Genomic DNA, 17,266 nt, shown 5'->3' with positions numbered 1-17,266 from the left:
GATTTTTTACTGATTCATACATTCTTAATTGAATGCGCAAGAGGTGATTTCTGGATAGGAAGCAAATAGTATTATAATATGTTATATTGAAATGTATTACATGAAATAATGATGGCAACAGATTACTTATATGGTAATATTCAAAAGAGAATTGGATAAGTATTTGAAGGGGGAAAAATACAGAGCTACATGGAAAGAGCAGGAAAGTATGAATAATTAGGTATTTTCTCTAAGGGCTGGCCATTACTGCTGGCCAATCGTGTTTACACTTTTTAATACAACCATTTGTCCATCTATTTTAAGTGCATTAGTAACTATCATTTTTGTCGGTGAGAACAGCTAAGAAGTGTACCACAGAGACATCTGGCCCACATATCCAGTTGAAATCAATGTGCCATTAATTTGTTTATATATTGGCTTTCAGATCCTAATTCCTATCCTCTAAACAGACAAAGTTCAAACAGTACAAACCAGAAAGTAGGAAATGAAAGTCAGATTTGTGGGCCAAATTACCTATGTTCAGAGACCACAATGCCCACAGGCCTTAGTTGGAGACTCCTAGATACTCTTTCTGAAAGAGTGGTAATGCATTAAGGATTGCCAGCTGACATTGGTAACTGTTTTAGTGGTTAATTTGGCAACTGTATAGTCATTGTTGTTTTCTTTTATTGTTTTTATTGAGATAAAAAATATGCTGGAAAATAATACACCTGCACATTTAAGTCATGCCTGATAGAATATGTTAATTGATCAAGATAGCTCAAGAGGTGACTTCAAGTTGGATAAAACAGATAAAAATGGCTTTCACATTGCTGCTTCAAAAGCCTGGCAGCCAGGGAAATCCCACTGTTTTAGATGTAAGAGATAGAAGCAGCAATAGCCAATTTAGCCACGTAGCTGCTCCTCCAGTCAATATACCTCAGCACCACTTTCCTGCATTAATCACGTGTCCCTTGTTTCCCTTAATATCCAAAAACCTATCAGTCTCTGTCTTGAATACTGGGTCTCCTTATTTTGATTCTGTGACCCCTGGTTGTCAACACCCCAGCCAGGGAAAACATCTTCCCTACATATACATTGCCAAGCCCCCTAAGAAATTTTTTTGTTTCAATGAAATTAACTCTCATTCTTCTAAGCTCAACAATCTGCTTAATATCTCCTCATAGGACAATAGCCCCTCCTGTCCCAAGAATCACATGAACCTTCAGCCCACCAAGTCTGCACCGACCACCAACCACCCATTTTACACAAATCCGACATTAATTCCACATTCTAATCAACTCCCCCCAGATTCTACCACTCATCTGTGCCTGGTTCACCACAGATACTGTCCTCCCCACCAGCAAAAGCATTTACATGTGACACTGCCTTAAGGAGGTGGCATCTATCATCAAGGATCCCCCACCATCCAGACCATGCGTTCTTCTCACTGCTACCTTTGGGCAGGAGGTACAGAAGCCTTAAGTCCCACACCAACAGGTTCAGGAACAACTACTTTCCTACAGCCATCAGGTTCTTGAATCAAGCTGTACAGCCCTAACCCTACCTCAGCAGCAGAACACTACAGATCACCTCTTGCGCTACCTTGTACTTGATTGTGTTTCTTGCAACAATGTTTTGTTTTGCACAGTCTTTTTCTTCACTGTCTTTCATAATTTCAGCATAATTTACCTTCTGTATGTTGTCTAAATCTATGTGCCTCTGTAATGCTGCTGCAAGCAATATTTTCATTGCACCTGTACTTCACCATACTTGTGCATATGACAGTAAACTTGACTTGACTTGATCTATGTATCAGGGGCAACTTACAGTGGCCAATTAACCTACCAATCCACATGTCTTTGGGATGTGGGAGGAAACCAGAACACCCAGAGGAAACCCACGCTGGCACAAGCAAAGAAATGCAAACTCCACACAGATAGTACCTGAGGTCAGGATCGAACCCAGTCTCTGGTGCTGTGAGGCAGCAGCTCTGCTTTCTGCACCACTGTGTTGTTTGGCCTGGGTTCTATATAACTGCAATATGACATCGTTATTCTTGTACTCAAATCCTCTTGTATTAAAAGCAATATTGTTGGCATTCTTGCTTGTTGTATTTGCACATCAACATCCAGTGATTCATGTACAAGGACACTCAGACTCTTCTGAGCACAAACACCTTTCAATCTCACCATTTTAAAGCACTCACAGCTTTTCCATATTTTCCACCAAAGTAGATGACCTCACATTTTTTCCCTCATTATATTCCAACTGATATGGCCCTGCCCATTCAGTTAACCTGTTCATATTCCTCTGCATTCTCCCAGCAACTCACACTGCCACCCAGCTTTGTACCATCAGCAAATCTGGATATATTGCCCTTGATCCTCTCACCAAGGTCATTCATGTAGATTGTGAACAGCTGAGGACTGAGGACCAACCCCTGTAGCACCTTACTAATCACATGGTCACCACCGAAAAATGACCCATTTCTTCCTCTTCTGTTGTCAGTGTGTTAACTAATCCACAGTCGCATGTGCTCTAATTTTCTTGAATAATTTATCACACACGAAGTTTCTACAGGGCTTATAAGAGTCCAAATACACTACAACCATTGGTTCCCTGTTATCTATTCTGCGAGTCAAAACACTATCAGATTTGTCAAATGGGAGTTCCCTTTCATAAATCCACATTGACTCAGTGTAATCCTGTTTTTATTTTCTAAGTGCCCTGTTATCCTTTCCTCAGTGATGAATTCTAGCCCATTTTCTACTACTGATGGCAGGCTAATTGATCTGCATTTCCCAGCTTCACCTCTCCCTCCTTTCTTAAATAGTTATACTTACTCCTCTCCAACCTGTGGGAACTATGTTGGAATATGTGGAGTTTTGGAATAAATCAACCAATTACCTCCACTAAAGGATAATTTACATAACCAATTAACCTATCAACATGCAAGGAAAACAAAACATCTGGGGAAACTCACGTGGTCATGGGGAGGACATGCAAACTCCACACAGATAGCACTGGAAATCAGGATTGAACCCAGTTTCCTGGAGCTGTGAGCCAGCAGCACTAACTGCCTTGCCACTGCGCTGCCCCGAGTTCTGGGGATTTATTAGATTTCAGTCCCATTAATTTCTACATTACTTTCTTTTTAAGTAGTGCTAATTTCTTCCAGCTGCTCATTCACTCTAGACCAGTTGTTCTCCAATGTTTCTGGGAGGGCTTCTGCCTTCGTCCCTAAAGGCGGACACAAAATATTTGTTTAATTTCTTTGCCATTTCGTTACTACTTAATGTAATTTCCCGTGTCATAATCTGGAAGGGATCCGCATTAACTTGTGCCAATATTTTCCTTTGTACAGATCTCTAGAAGCTTTTACAATCAACTTTAGATTTTTTGCTAGTTTACCCAGACATTCTACTCTCCTTTTTCTTATTAATCTCTTGGTCCTCCTTTGCTGAATTCTAAAATCTTCCCAAACTTCAGAGTTGCTGCTCTTTCCAGCAGCATTCCTTTGATAAAGGACCAATTCAGAACCTAAAAACTATTGGAATGAAATTGATGTTGAGCATTTTAATTGTACATAGCTTGTGTTTTATATATCTGAGAGAAGAATTTGTGCTTTTATTGAGACAGGTTTGTGGGGGAAACTGTTCATCAAAGTAGCCTGCATCTGTTCTAGGGACACAAGCACCTGTTGGGAAGTTTGTGTTAGGTATTTCTTCAGGTATCCATTAAGAATGTAGACCGCAATGCATAGCAACTTATCGCAGCAGATAAAATGAGTCTGCCAATATGTTTATCTAAACATCATCAGAAGCAAATGTTCAGCAAAAGATTGTAAGATTCCTATTGAAATTGCTGGCATCATTACTAATTACTGAATTGTTGTTTATATCATGCCTTTTGCTACTGCTACATTTGTATGATTTTGCAATTATAAAGCTAGATCTTACTTCAGTTGTGACGTTGTGGCAATACGGGAGCTTTAAAATAATTAGATTACTGTACTGGTAGATAATGTAAATGATTTGCAGAATTTAACTGGATGAAAAACTTTGGGCTTGGCCTTTCTTTAGTTGTAATTCGGGGGTGCAGAATTTGGTCCAGCTATCATTCTTTGCGTATTGCTAAACATAAAACCTGCATGTGTGCACAATTCTGTCCCCAGGCTGTAAACTCTTTTCTCTCAATGTCTGGTTATGCCTCATTTAGGCTGGCTGTATGAAGTGTTATGAAGCAACCCCAACTCCAGCCACTAACTGGTTTGGTGCAACAAATTTCCAGCAACTCCCACTCTTATCATGATCTGGTATTTAATTTTAAAAATTATCCATGACACTACAGTAGGGTGGATGCCTCACAGCTGCAGTGACCCAGGTTCAATCCTGACCTCCATGCTGTCTGTGTGGAGTTTGCACGTTCTCCCTGTGACCATGTGGGTTTCCTTTGGGTCCAGGTGAATGGTTTTGACTGGAAATGTTAACTGTCCATTTCCCTCCACAGATGCTGCTTGACCTGCTGACTTCCTCCAGCATTTTGTTTGTTGCTCCGGATTCCAGCAGCTACAGTCTTGTGTCTCCTCTGGGTGGCCCAGTTTCCTCCCACTTCCCAAAGATGTGTTGGTTGGTTGGTTAATTGGTCACTGTAAATTACCCCTGGGTGGGTGGAAGGAGAATCAGGGAAAGTTGATGGGAATGTGAGAGAGAACAGACTGCAGGTACAGGGAAATTAGTTGGATGGGGGTGGGGTGGGGGTGTGTGGAGGGGGTGTAACTGTTAAGATCGCTCTGGGAGCTGGCAGAGACTCGATGGACTGAATGACGTCGTCCTTTGTGGTAAGGATGTATGGGAGGTTATCCAAGTCTGGCCAGTACCACAAGTAATCCAGTATTTTGTATATTTTTATATATTAATTACATAGATAATCCGAGCAATAGATTTTCCATGAGTTTAAATACTCATTTTTACCAGGGTAATTTTGAAGCAGTTCAGACCATACTTTTTCACCCCACACAACAGCAGTGTGAACTCATGTGGCCTCTTCAACACCTAAAGGTACTTCAGAGGAGCCCTGTGAAACAAAATTGACACCAAGCCACAAAATGAAAGTTCATTAATGGGAATGTTGGTGTCGCTAGTAGGGCCAGCACTTGTTATCTACCCCTAATTGCCATTGAGAAGGTCATGGTGAGCTACCTTATTGAACCACTGCTGCCCTTCCAAGGAGGCTACTTCCACCATGTGGTTGAGGAGGAAGATGCAGGATTTTGCTTCAGTAATGATGAAGGAACAGCAGTTTATTTCCAAGTAAGGAATGGGCCTTGCAGTGCCTTTGTGAGATTCATCATTGCCAAACTTAACAAAGGAATTGGGTATTAGAGAGTGGAGGGGGGAGTGTGAGGTGATCAGTGATTGAGCAGTGTTCAGTGGCCAGGTGCTGGGTTTGGGCAGGTGATGGCCAACAACAGTGCCTGGTCAGGTTGGTGGATGTGTAGTGGGGAGGTTTTGGACAACGGTCGCAAGCTTGAGACATTGGAGGAAGGAAAGGAGGGGGACCCAAAGAACAGACTATCTGAGTTGGGATCTTAGCACCAGACTAGGATCAGCTCACACAGCTATGCTTTGAATCAAGGTTCTCAGATGCTGTATCAAATAGCTTTTGCAAGAATGGCTAGCAAACATTTAAAAAAAAACTACAAGAAAATCCCAGAAGCAGTGTCTAGTTTTGGTTGCATGCAGAAGGATGCCCCAACATATGCCCAGGGTCCTTCATGTGTTACAGGACCTGTAAGAGATTTATAAGATAATTCCAGAACTGGGAGGGTAAAATGAAAGATTTAATAGACTGGTGCTTCTTTCTCCAGAATGGAAAAGCAAATTGAGTGACCATTAGAGATATTTGAAATAACAAAGGGCTTCATTGGGATAGGTGAGGAAGAGGTGTTTCCACTCATGGGGATCTCCAAAACTAGGTGTCATCAGTGTAGTCGCTACTGAATTCAGGGCAGATGTCATTACCCGAAGAATTATTCAAGGGTGAAACTTATTGCAATGTGAAATAGATGTGGCATAAGCATGGATAAATCCAACAAAGAAACTAGGTAAGTACATGAGGGGCAAAATAAATAAGATCTGCTGGTAGGGTTACTTGATGTAGTGTGGGAGCGGCTGCTGAGGAACAGAAATAGCAGTCTTGACGACTTGTCCTTAATGCTCAGGTTCTGGTGTGTGTCCTTTATAGCTTAACTAAACTAACAAAGATATTTGGTATAGGAGAATTCAGGAAATTTGTCCTTTCGCAAAAGATAAAAATGAGAGAGAGAGGGCAGTTAAGAATGCAATTATCATGGGTATTTGAAAATAAGTGGTGAAATTTTAACTCATTTATTTTTCTCAAAATCCCTACATTTTAGTCATTAGCCCCACCACCAACTTAAGTAATTAACAAATAATATTTAAATACTTAACAAACTGAACTAATTGAATAATTTGTTTTATCTTGCCTTACCTTTTTGACCCAACTCTTCCCTTACAGCCGTTTACTTGTTTCTGGGCTACTGCTCCACAAGACCCAGTTGCCTATCAGTACCTTTGGCAAGTGGCTAATACTCATGAGTGTTTTCAGTGAATGTTCATTATGCATTTCTCTAAAGAGACAGAAACAGAGCCAAACGTGATCAGGTAATGCACAAAATGCTGGAGGAACTCAGCGGGTCAGGCAGCATCTATGGAGGGAAATGGACAGTCGACATTTCGGGTCGAGAGCTGGCAGGTGATAGGTGGATCCAGGTGAGGGGGGTGATAGGCAGAAAGGGAGGAGGGAGGAGGGAATGATGTCAGAAGCTGGGAGGTGATGGGTGGAAGTGACAAGGGGCTGAAGATGATGGAATCTGATAGGAGAGGAAGGTGGAGCGTGGAATCAAGGGAAAGAAATGGGGAGGGGAACCAGTGGGTGGAGCGTGTGGGTGATGGGCAGATGGAGAGGGTTGGGGAGGGGAAAGAGAGAAGGTGATGGAGGCCAGGTGGATCAGGAGGACAGAGAAAATGGAGAAGGGACAGAGGGGGAGTGGTTGCCAGAAGTTTGGGGATTCAGTGTTCATGCCTCCAGGTTGGAGGCTGCCCAGGTAGAATATGAGGTGCTGTTCTAATTTGTATTTAGCCTTGATTTAGCAGTTCTAAAAGCTACCTTGACTACACCTCCTCCCACCCTGTCACTTGCAAGGACACCATTCTCTTTTCTCAGTTCCTCTGTCTCCCCTGCATATTCTGCCTTCACCTTCCTCTCCTATCAGATTCCATCATCTTCAGCCCTTTGTCACTTCCACCTGTCACGTCCCACCCTCTCACCTGGATCCACCTATTACCCACCAGCTCATGCTCCTCCCACCCTCTTGTTCTGGCTTCTCCCCTCTTTCCTTCTCATGAAGGGTCTCAGCCCAAAATGTCGACTGTCCATTTCCCTCCATTGATGCTGCCTGACCCGCTGAGTTCCTCCAGCACTTTGTGTGTTGCTCCAGATTCCAAAATCTGCAGTCTCTTGTGTCTCCATGATCTGGTAATTGGTTAATTATTGTCACATAAACTGAGATACAGTGAAAAGCTTTGTTTGTGTGCCATCCAGGCAGATCATTCCTTACATAAATACATCGAGATAGTACAAAAGGAAAACAATAACAAAATGCAGGTAAACAAATAAGGTGCAAGGGTCAGGAAGAGGTATATTGAGAGATTAAGAGTTCATCTTTAAATTAAAAGAGGTCCGTTAAGGAGTCTTATAACAGTGGGATAGAAGCTGTCCTTGAGTCTGGTGGTATGTGCTCTCAAACTTTTGTGTCTTCTGCCTAATGGAAAGGGAGGCGGGGAAACAAAAGAGGATGACTGTGGTGGGAGGGGTCTTTGATATGTTGGCCACTCTCACAAGGCAGCAGGAAGTGTAGACAGAGTCCATGGAGGGGAGGCTGGTTTTCATGATGTGTTGAGCTGTTCCCAATTCTCTGCCATTTCTTGCAAACTTGGGCAGAGCAGTTGCTATATCAAGCTGTGATGCATCCAGATAGGACGGTTTCTGTGGTACATCTGTAAAAATTGGTAAGGGTTTTTCGGGGACATGCTGAATTTCCTTAGCCTTCTGAGGAAGTAGAGGTGCTGGTGCACTTTCTTGGTAGAGGTGCATGGCTGGACCAGGAAAAGTTGGTGATATTTACACCTCGGAACTTGAAGCTCTCAACCATCTCCACCTCCACACCATTGATACAGACAAGCGTGTACGCCGCCCTGCTTCCTGAAGTCAATGACCCGCTCTTTGGTTTTGCTGACATCTGTTTGCAATTATTGTTAACATTTGCACACTCCCATTAGATAGTTGACAAGAGTATGAATCTGACTGATATCTCCATCCCCAAACTGCCGCGGTAATGCAATTGTGAACCCCTGGAGCTACCCAGCTTGGATTAGTGAACTCAATCCTGTTTAGTGATCACATTTCAAATCTTCCTGGTCAAAAGGGATTATCCAATTAATAAAATGCGACTACCCGTTATTCGATAAACAACTTATATTGCTGGCCTGAACACCTTTCTGGTTGCAAACTATATATCTCAGTAAAATATAATTTGGATCTATTTAAAACTCGATTATTTATTTTGAATAGCCATATTGTATTTCTGGAAGACTATGCTTAGACTGTAACTTTGAATCTGGAGTATTCACAAAGTATTGCATCCATTTAGCAATTGCAAGTTACTTCAATTCAGTTGGGCATCTTTCCTTGGAATTTCTAAATTTACATTATCAGGCATTAGTAACTGTCTGCCATATAGTTGGATTATTTCATTACTCAGTTATTTGAGTGACTTCCTTTTAACTGCTGCACATGGTCCTTCAACCTTTTTATACGTACTGAAGCTATTTAAAATAGTGACTCACTGATAGCACACTTGGTGGTTTAAATATAGTCCTCAATAGAAACATTTATTAATTTTAATTGTCAGATCATTGTCACAGCCTTAATCAAAGATTCAGTTTGTCTGTTGTGAAATTGGGGCCAAGATGTTCACTAAAACATTAGTTCAAAGCAGATCACTTCAAACTTCGATAGGGTGCAGTTGGGGAAACTCTTTCCTTTAACAGGAGGTACAGTAAACAGTGATTCAGAAGGTTGGAAAAAGGCCAGGGGATGCTGATGAAATTTCTTCATGCAGTTGAGTTATGATTTTTGGAATGAGTTATTGCAGTTCTGTTTGCTCTCTAATGTATAGGTTCTTGTTTGGCATTGGTGCTCACCTTCTCAGCTCGTATGACGGAAGCAGATTCAAAAGTGAGTTTGGAAAGGGAATCTGATACATACTGAAAATGTTGCAGGAAAAAAACTGGAGAGTGAGGTGATTGGAAAGCTCCTTCAAAGGCTCCTTCATAGACTCATTAGGCGTAATGGCCTTTAGTGATGAAAGATTCTGTATTAGCTCCAAAGCTCAAGATATTTTTAATAACATTTGCAAATATATAAAGTGCATTTATATTATCATTCAAAATACAAGACGTTATGTCTGTTCCATACACACTAGGGTGCTTCATTCCACGCACTTACAAGATTAACTTTATATCAGCATGACAGAAATATTTTCCTTTACACACATTGCACCACAAGCAGTACAAGGGTCTCAGCCCCTCAGTGTGCAATCCTAGGAGTGTTTTGATCTGTGACTACACAGTGAGTTTATGACTGTGAGTCTGGCTACATTTGTCTTGGGTTACACTCTGTTGTACAGTATTTATGGTTGTGGTGAATGTCCAAATTAGTATCACATTCAACAAAATTTTACACACGGTGTTGCATGATTTAAATGCCATTCTCTCCATTGGTCTGTCGGAACAGATATTAGTAGTCATCATTTAGTAAGCATTATAGTTGTGCTTGCTCTCTAATGTAAAGGTTCTTCTTTAGGGTTAGTGTCAGCCCTCTCAGCCAATTCAGCTGTTCATTTACAGTAATCTATTCACTAATGTGTTATTTCGGCTTTATGGTGTGCATCAGAAGCTCTTAGTTGGTTTATTCTATTCCAAGAAAACCCCTCAAGTTCAGATCCTTGCCTTTGGGAATCATGTAAATATTTCAGCTGCCAGCAAAGCAACATGGTCCTCACTTGAGGAAATGTGCACATGTGAGTGTTGACATTCATGGATAAGGCTTATGCAAGAATAATGACATCTGGATGAGAAACTGGAATAGCCCAGCAAGGAGTCATCAGGAGCAGAGAATCGGAAGGGAGAAAGTTGTCAGGGAAAAAAGGAAGTATCTTTCTAAGTATCTTAAAGACCACCTGTACAATTGGACAGTTAATGAGGAGTCATCCATTTATAGAAATTATTGTTTTGAATATAATCCCTAGTCAGTAGCATTAAATGTGCTGTATAGTCACGTTTCCCTGCCTCTGAAATTCATTCAATTGATTTCAGCGTTTGGGGATGAACTTCCAGGCATGTGTACCCTGAAACATGAATTTTTAGTAGAATTAAAATTAATTCTTTCTTTTTCAATATTTTTATTAATTTCAAATAAGAAGTACAAAGTGCATGAAACAAAGGAAAAAAAAAGAAAATGTTACAAAATAGATTGTATTGAATCACAATAGAAATCACAATGCTTCATATTAATAAACAAAAAAGATATCAATTGATATTGATACGCTGGAATAACTTTATTATTAAAAAAAATCTAACCCCACTACCAAAACCAAAGCTGTTTGGTAACATCCTAAAGACATAGTAATATTGGCCAATATCTGTACATTAAGCACCAAATCAGTGGTTTTGAAAGTAGTTCAAAAAAGGTCCCCATAATATTTGCAAGTTCAGAATAGATCCAGAAATAGAGCAACGGATCTTCTCTAAATTTAGATATGCCATAACATCCCGTAACCATTGAGCATGAGTAGGGGGAGTAGTTTCCTTCCATTTAAGCAATACAGCCCTTCTGGCTATAAGAGAAATGAAGGCCAATATGTGTAAGTCAAAAGTCTCCAGAATATACCTTTTTCTCCAACAATCCTGAATAATGCAGTTAAAGGATTTGGCTTAAAATTTATTTTAAAAAGTACGGGAAAAGTTTGAAATACCTCTATCCAGAATTTTTCCAGACTCGGACATGACCAAAACATATGAATTAAAGAAGCCTCTCCATTATTGCATTTGTCACAATAAGGAGATATATCCGAATAGAAACGAGATAACTTGTCTTTGGACAAGTGGACTCTATGGACCACTTTAAATTGAAGGAGAGAACGACGAGCACATAATGATGAAGTATTAACCAGTTTAAAAATTAATTCAAATCTAAAATTATTTTGCTTTCCAAGAGTTGAGTACATTTTCTTGAAGTAAAAATAAAACTATAGTTTGACTTGGCTTCTGAGTAAGAAGTCTACGATTGCAAATTCTTCTTTAGAGACAAACACTTTAGCCCAAAATGAGCTGATGTGTGCCATCTTCCATATTACATTAGTTAAGCCCTTATCCAGATTCTTGCACACCCACATCTAGGCCAGCATTTCACTGCAGCTTTGAGGAAATATCAGAGGTACTAATTTTGGACAAAGTGACAAACTAAAGCTCCCATCTCTTTACCTTTGGTTACTATGACATCATTCTGAAGCATAGCAGGGGAGAGCTCCCCGGTATCTTGAGCAATATTCTTCCATCAAACAACATCATAAAACCAGATTATAAGGTTATTAACACTTTGCTACTTGAGGGACCCTTCGGTGTGCGTGCTGCTTGGTGCTTTTCCTAAGTTACAGCAGCTACAGCTCTTCAAGAGTATTTCTTTGACTGCTAAATACTTTGGGATGTCCCATATAAACGCAGTCTTTTCACCAAATGAAGACTGTGCTTGCATTTTTGCTGTATGGGTGTTCTTACTGTGCAGATGTGTTCTGAGGGAAGTAATTGATTGGGAACACATGTCTGTGGGATGAGTCAATTGACCAGTCTTCACTTTTATTTGCAACAGCAACCGTGTATGTACAATCTAAAGTTTCACAGCATCATGCAGTTTTGAGACATTCTGAACCGTGCTTACTGATCATGGTCCTTCCCCTTCTTCCTTCTATACATGCAGCCCTACATATTTCTCACGCATTTTCAAAGCATTGAAACCTAAACAAATTTGGATAATCTCAGATTTTAACTTATTCTTTCCCAGAAATTCAAAATTATAAAATTCTTGTTCCAGTATTTATTAGAACCAGGACAGGAATTTCAACCAGGATAAAGGAGTTCTGGAATACTGAGTTTTGATTTCACTTCTTGCATTTTTTTCTAAACCACTTCCCTGCCTGAAGGCCAGGCTTGTCTCCCCGTCAGGTGGGAATATTGCAGTTGAGGCAATGGCCCAGGAGTAGATCAGTTGGTGGCTCTGGGGTAGATTGCATTGTGCGATGGAACAGCAAAGCACAACTAGATGCAAATTTATTTTCAGGACCAGGAGAAAGTGATCAGGGATGACAGGAAGGGTCTGTAATCACTGGTTGGAGGTTCATTCCTGAGAGTCATTCCAGAGGCAGAAATCTAACTTAAGCTATTGGGTTGAAGTTTTCCAAACAGGAATCAGGAATAGGGTGGATTGTTGGACCCGGGGAAACATTCATCTCCTCTCCTGGCCCGCAACCCAAACCCCTTTGACATACGTAGCTGTACCTACCTTCCCTTATCCACCTGGTATCCTGAAGTCCAAGAAAACCAGCACTGATCCATGGAATTAAGCAATTATAGGTTATGTACCAACCATTTCATTCCATATTTATCTGCCAAAATTATTTTGAAATTTTAAGTGGCACTGGATCTTTAATTGGCAGCCCAGTTATTTACTTAAGTTCTTAAGGAATACAATTTGTACTAGTATATTCCTTTTTCTCTAATTTAGCATTGAGGACAAGCTTTACATATTTGGTTTTTTACAGATCTCATGTAAATTTGGAGGGATTGAAAAGACCTGTCTCTTTTTAGCTAATTATCTTTCATCTTCAAAGGCAAATTTACATGTCATTTAAAATTCAGTCACTTGTTTTGAACATTTTGTTTGTAGTTCTAGGCAAGGGGCCCAGACGATCTTTCTGATGTTTTATTTATTGGATTTTTTTTTCTCTCTTTTCCCTCTGTGTAAAAGCTTACCACAAAGAAAGCATTGCCCTTTCACAGACTGAAATAAAACCCACCTTCATCATCATATGTCCTGTTTTACTACAGGAAATTTTATTTCACATTTATACTTACTATGTTTAATTCACAACCACTGTTAAGAGACAAAGCAAGTGAAGCTTGTAACTTAGCCTTGAAAAGGTTAATACTAGTTTTTAGTCGACCGCCACTTCCACAAGTTGCAGCCAAGGGATAATTTAAGTTGCAGTACTGTTATGTTTTTAGTCATGGATCATCCATCTATGCATAAACATAGAATATAGAACAGTATAGTACAGCACAGTATGGGCCCTTCGGCCCATGATATTGTGCTGACCTATATAAACCTTAACCCCATTCAATCTATCCCCCTCTCTACTTCACCTCCCATAACCCTCTATTTTTCTTTCGTCCATATGCCTATCTAATAGTCTCTTAAATGACCCTATTGTATCGGCCCCTACCACCACCCATGCAGTTGCATGTCTCATCAATATGTTAAAAATGTGTTGCAACTGCAGCCTGTGGTTTCTTTAAAAGAAAGAATGTGCCAATAAATACAAAATCTCACCAAGCATTGCTTCATCAGTATCTTTGTTAGTGAATACTAAAAAGAGCAATTTAACTCTTAACAAATTCCAAAATACTGATTCTGCTAACTTTGAGAGCTAATAGCCAAAAGAATAGATCTTTCCAGTTCTGACCTTAAATGTCAACTGTTTCTCTTTCCACAGATGCTGCCTGACCTGCTGAGTGTTTATAGCATTTTCTGTTTTTGTTTCAGATTTCCCAGCATCTCCATTGAATATAGATCTTAACTGGAGTCAGACTATTTGTATAAGAAAAATACATATTTTATCACATTCTGGTTGTTAATTTGGACAGTAATTACAATAATTTCCATTAATTCAACTAAATCCCCTCCACCTTAGGAAGTCCCTCAGGATTGAGGATGACTTACATCCATTTCAGTTTTGCAGTAAATCTAGGAATAAAAATACAGTTTACAGTAACTGTGTATGAATCAAAAATATACTTTTGTGAGCATTCATTACCACTATTTAAAATATTTTTCACAACATTTTTTTTCCAAGCATCCCTCTATTTTTGTTTATAAAGTTTTAAAACTTCTTCATGAGCTGGAGTAATAGCTAGAACAGAAGAGAATGATTGTGGCTGTTGGAAGCCAGTTGCCTCAATCCTAGAACTTAGCTGTGGAGTTGTCCTAGCATTACTCATTACCAAGTACGTCATGAGTGACCCTAATAAGCACTGAAGTGGGATGTTTGCTGTCAATCGTGCAGTGTTTACTTCTTATTGGATTAGAATAGAAATTAAATGGATTTTGCTCTGTTGAACGTAATGCCAACCCAATCACTACCCATCTGAGATTAGCCAACTGAGCAGACCAGTGCTAGAACCTTGTTTTGTGAGGCTTCTGAGAGCACACATCCCTCAGATTACTATCTAGGGAAGAGCAAAAAAATCTATCCCCACATCTTTCCAGTTATTAAGTGCTAACTCAGATACAAAAACAGTACAATAAAAAGATACAACAGTAAAAAGATACAATCTGACAGAGTGGATAGCTCAACCTTAATAGACCATGTATTCAGTGAAATGAAAATCCATCCAGGCCTTTAATAAATGAGTAATCTGTTTCATCAGATTACTGTGCTCACTCCCATTGCAACAATTTCCAGCTTCACTATAATTTATAAAGCCTTAAAATGCTTCTTTGAACTAGTTAATCTTTCCAACAATTATTTTCTGGTGCTAAAGATCTAACAAGAAATTCTGTATTCCAAATAGGAGTTCTACAAATCAATCTTCCTCTCGCCTTAACTATCTTGTTCTCCCCCGCCTCTCCCCCCCCATCTCCCCCCCTCCCTCTCCCTCTCCTTTCTCTCCCTCTCCCTCTCTTTTCTCTCTCTCTCCTCTCTTTTCTCTCTCTCTGTCTCTCTCTCCCCCCAATAAGTTGGTATCTGCTAATTGTCAAAATCCTAGGTTCCAAGTAAATGACTCTACGTTATTTTTACCAAGTTTATTTAGAAAAGAATGCAGTACTTATTGTTCATTTTTTCAGGACAGTAGAGTATTAGCCAGTCTTGCCATTTTCTCTCCAGGAAAAAAATGAATGTCAATGCTGCCATTCACAATACTACTGTTTCTATTTTTAACTTTCTTTTTTTGGGCTTCTTAATAAAGATACATATAAATACATAATTTTAATTATGTCATGCACAGAAAATGATCTTTTAATGTAGAGAATAGAAAGCACCAATTAGTCTTAGTGAAAATATTTCCAACAGAACAGCATATGATTGATTGCAGGAAGTAGGCTAATTGAAGAAAACAAGTAGCTATGTTTAATGTAAAGATATAAAGCCCCATAAAAGACAACATATTATGTGCATATTGAAGCAGAAGCTCTTAGCAAATGGTTTCACATTTCTGCTATTACACGCTTAACCTCCAATGTAAAGTAATCTCAGAGGATGGTGCATTAAAGATGCATGTATGTAATTACAGCCTGTGCTATTGAGATCTGCCTTTGATATCCCTGGGAAGCAGTGCTGACTGTCCAATTTAGGTGCTTACTTGCTGGTTGCCTTCAAAGGCAAAGCTACATTAAAGATGTGAAGTGGTTTTTAGATACGATATAATGCATTACTGTTTAATATTCTCTAACTGGCCATGGATCAGAATAATGTATTGGGATTGATGGAGCTAATAATCAAAGTGCACTGAAAATAACATTTAGTTTGATGCCATGGCAAATCAATTCAAATTCTGAATAAATTAACATATCTTGGAGCTGCCAGAAGTTCACATTCTGCTATTTTTATAATGAATTTAAAAACTTAATCAAAAAGTCAAAATGGATGATTATTTTTCTATTTGACAGAGTGTTCATTGTTAAAAACATTTTGGATATGGCCTTTAATCGTAAAAGATGGCTTCATTAACTTAAAATGATTATGTTTGAAACGGAAAGTAAATTGTGGCCTGAAACCATTTAGGAGACATCGAGAGCTGGTACAATACACACTAGTAAGTGCTAGCGACTTCAAATGAGATTACAAATTTGGATGAGGAGGGAAACAGAGTTTAAAAAGGAACATTGTTTGTCAGTTAACACTGAGTCACTGGTTGATGCAATTATATATGCTAATGTAATTATACATTTTTCTGCCCAAATAAAATCAATTGTTTATTTCAGAAATTGAAATATATGCTAAAATTCCTCACAAGATTCTCCCCATCTCCACATAACTCCTGTGGGAGACCTTGAGAAATGGCAGAGACACTATTATGCTGAGTGTCAAACATTTCCAAAAGTTAATATTTTCAGTATTAGGGACAATTTCAAATGTGAATAACCTCAACATGGATTTGCTCTGTCAGATACTTTAAGCTTAATTATAGGGGGCATGATAGAGATTTGCTGGTAAAAGAAAAATAGGTGTGTGGTTGAGTGAGTAGGAAAGCTTTGGACTGCAAGGTCGAAACAGTGTAAGGTAAGGCATTTGGGGAGGTGCATCGAGGTAAGGGAATGCACATTTAATGGGACAATGATAAACACTATGATGCCGGCGGAACTCAGCAGGCCAGGCAGCATCTGTGGAGAAAAGCAGACTGTCAACGTTTTGGGTCAGGACTCTTATTCAGGACTGAAGATAGGAAAAGGAGAGGCCCAATATACGACCCGAAACATTGACCGCCTGCTTTCCTCCACGGATGCTGCCTGGCCTGCTGAGTTCCTCCAGCATCATAGTGTTTCTCACCTACGTATATTCCAGCATCTGCAGTCCTTTGTTTCTTTAATGGGACAATATTGGGAAATGTGGATAAACGGGGGCATTGAGGTATATGCCCACAGATACTGAAAGGAGGCAGAGCAAATTGATAAGGTGATTAAAAAGGCACATGGGATGCTTTGTCAGCTGAGACATGGAATAAGATCAGGAAGATTATGCTAGAATTGTATACAACACTAGTAAGATCAGAGTGTGAGAACATACAATTCTGGTCACAGAAAATATGTGCAGAGGAGATTTATGAGGATGTTGTCAGGACTGGAAAAATTTACTGGATAAGCTGGA

The 17,266-nt window shown here is 39.6% G+C and overlaps 1 protein-coding gene across 6 annotated transcripts in view; it reads left to right on the top strand.

Annotated features, from left to right (window-relative positions):
• LOC127571220 (diacylglycerol kinase beta) overlaps positions 1-17,266 on the top strand; it is a 450,652-nt gene that overhangs the window by 323,962 nt on the left and 109,424 nt on the right. The gene's annotated exons all lie outside the window — the stretch shown is intronic.

The sequence above is a fragment of the Pristis pectinata genome, chromosome 1, assembly GCF_009764475.1.
Source record: "Pristis pectinata isolate sPriPec2 chromosome 1, sPriPec2.1.pri, whole genome shotgun sequence".
Lineage (NCBI taxonomy): Eukaryota > Metazoa > Chordata > Chondrichthyes > Rhinopristiformes > Pristidae > Pristis > Pristis pectinata.
Note: the sequence above shows the minus strand (reverse complement) of the source record. Positions and strands in the feature narration are given on the sequence as shown.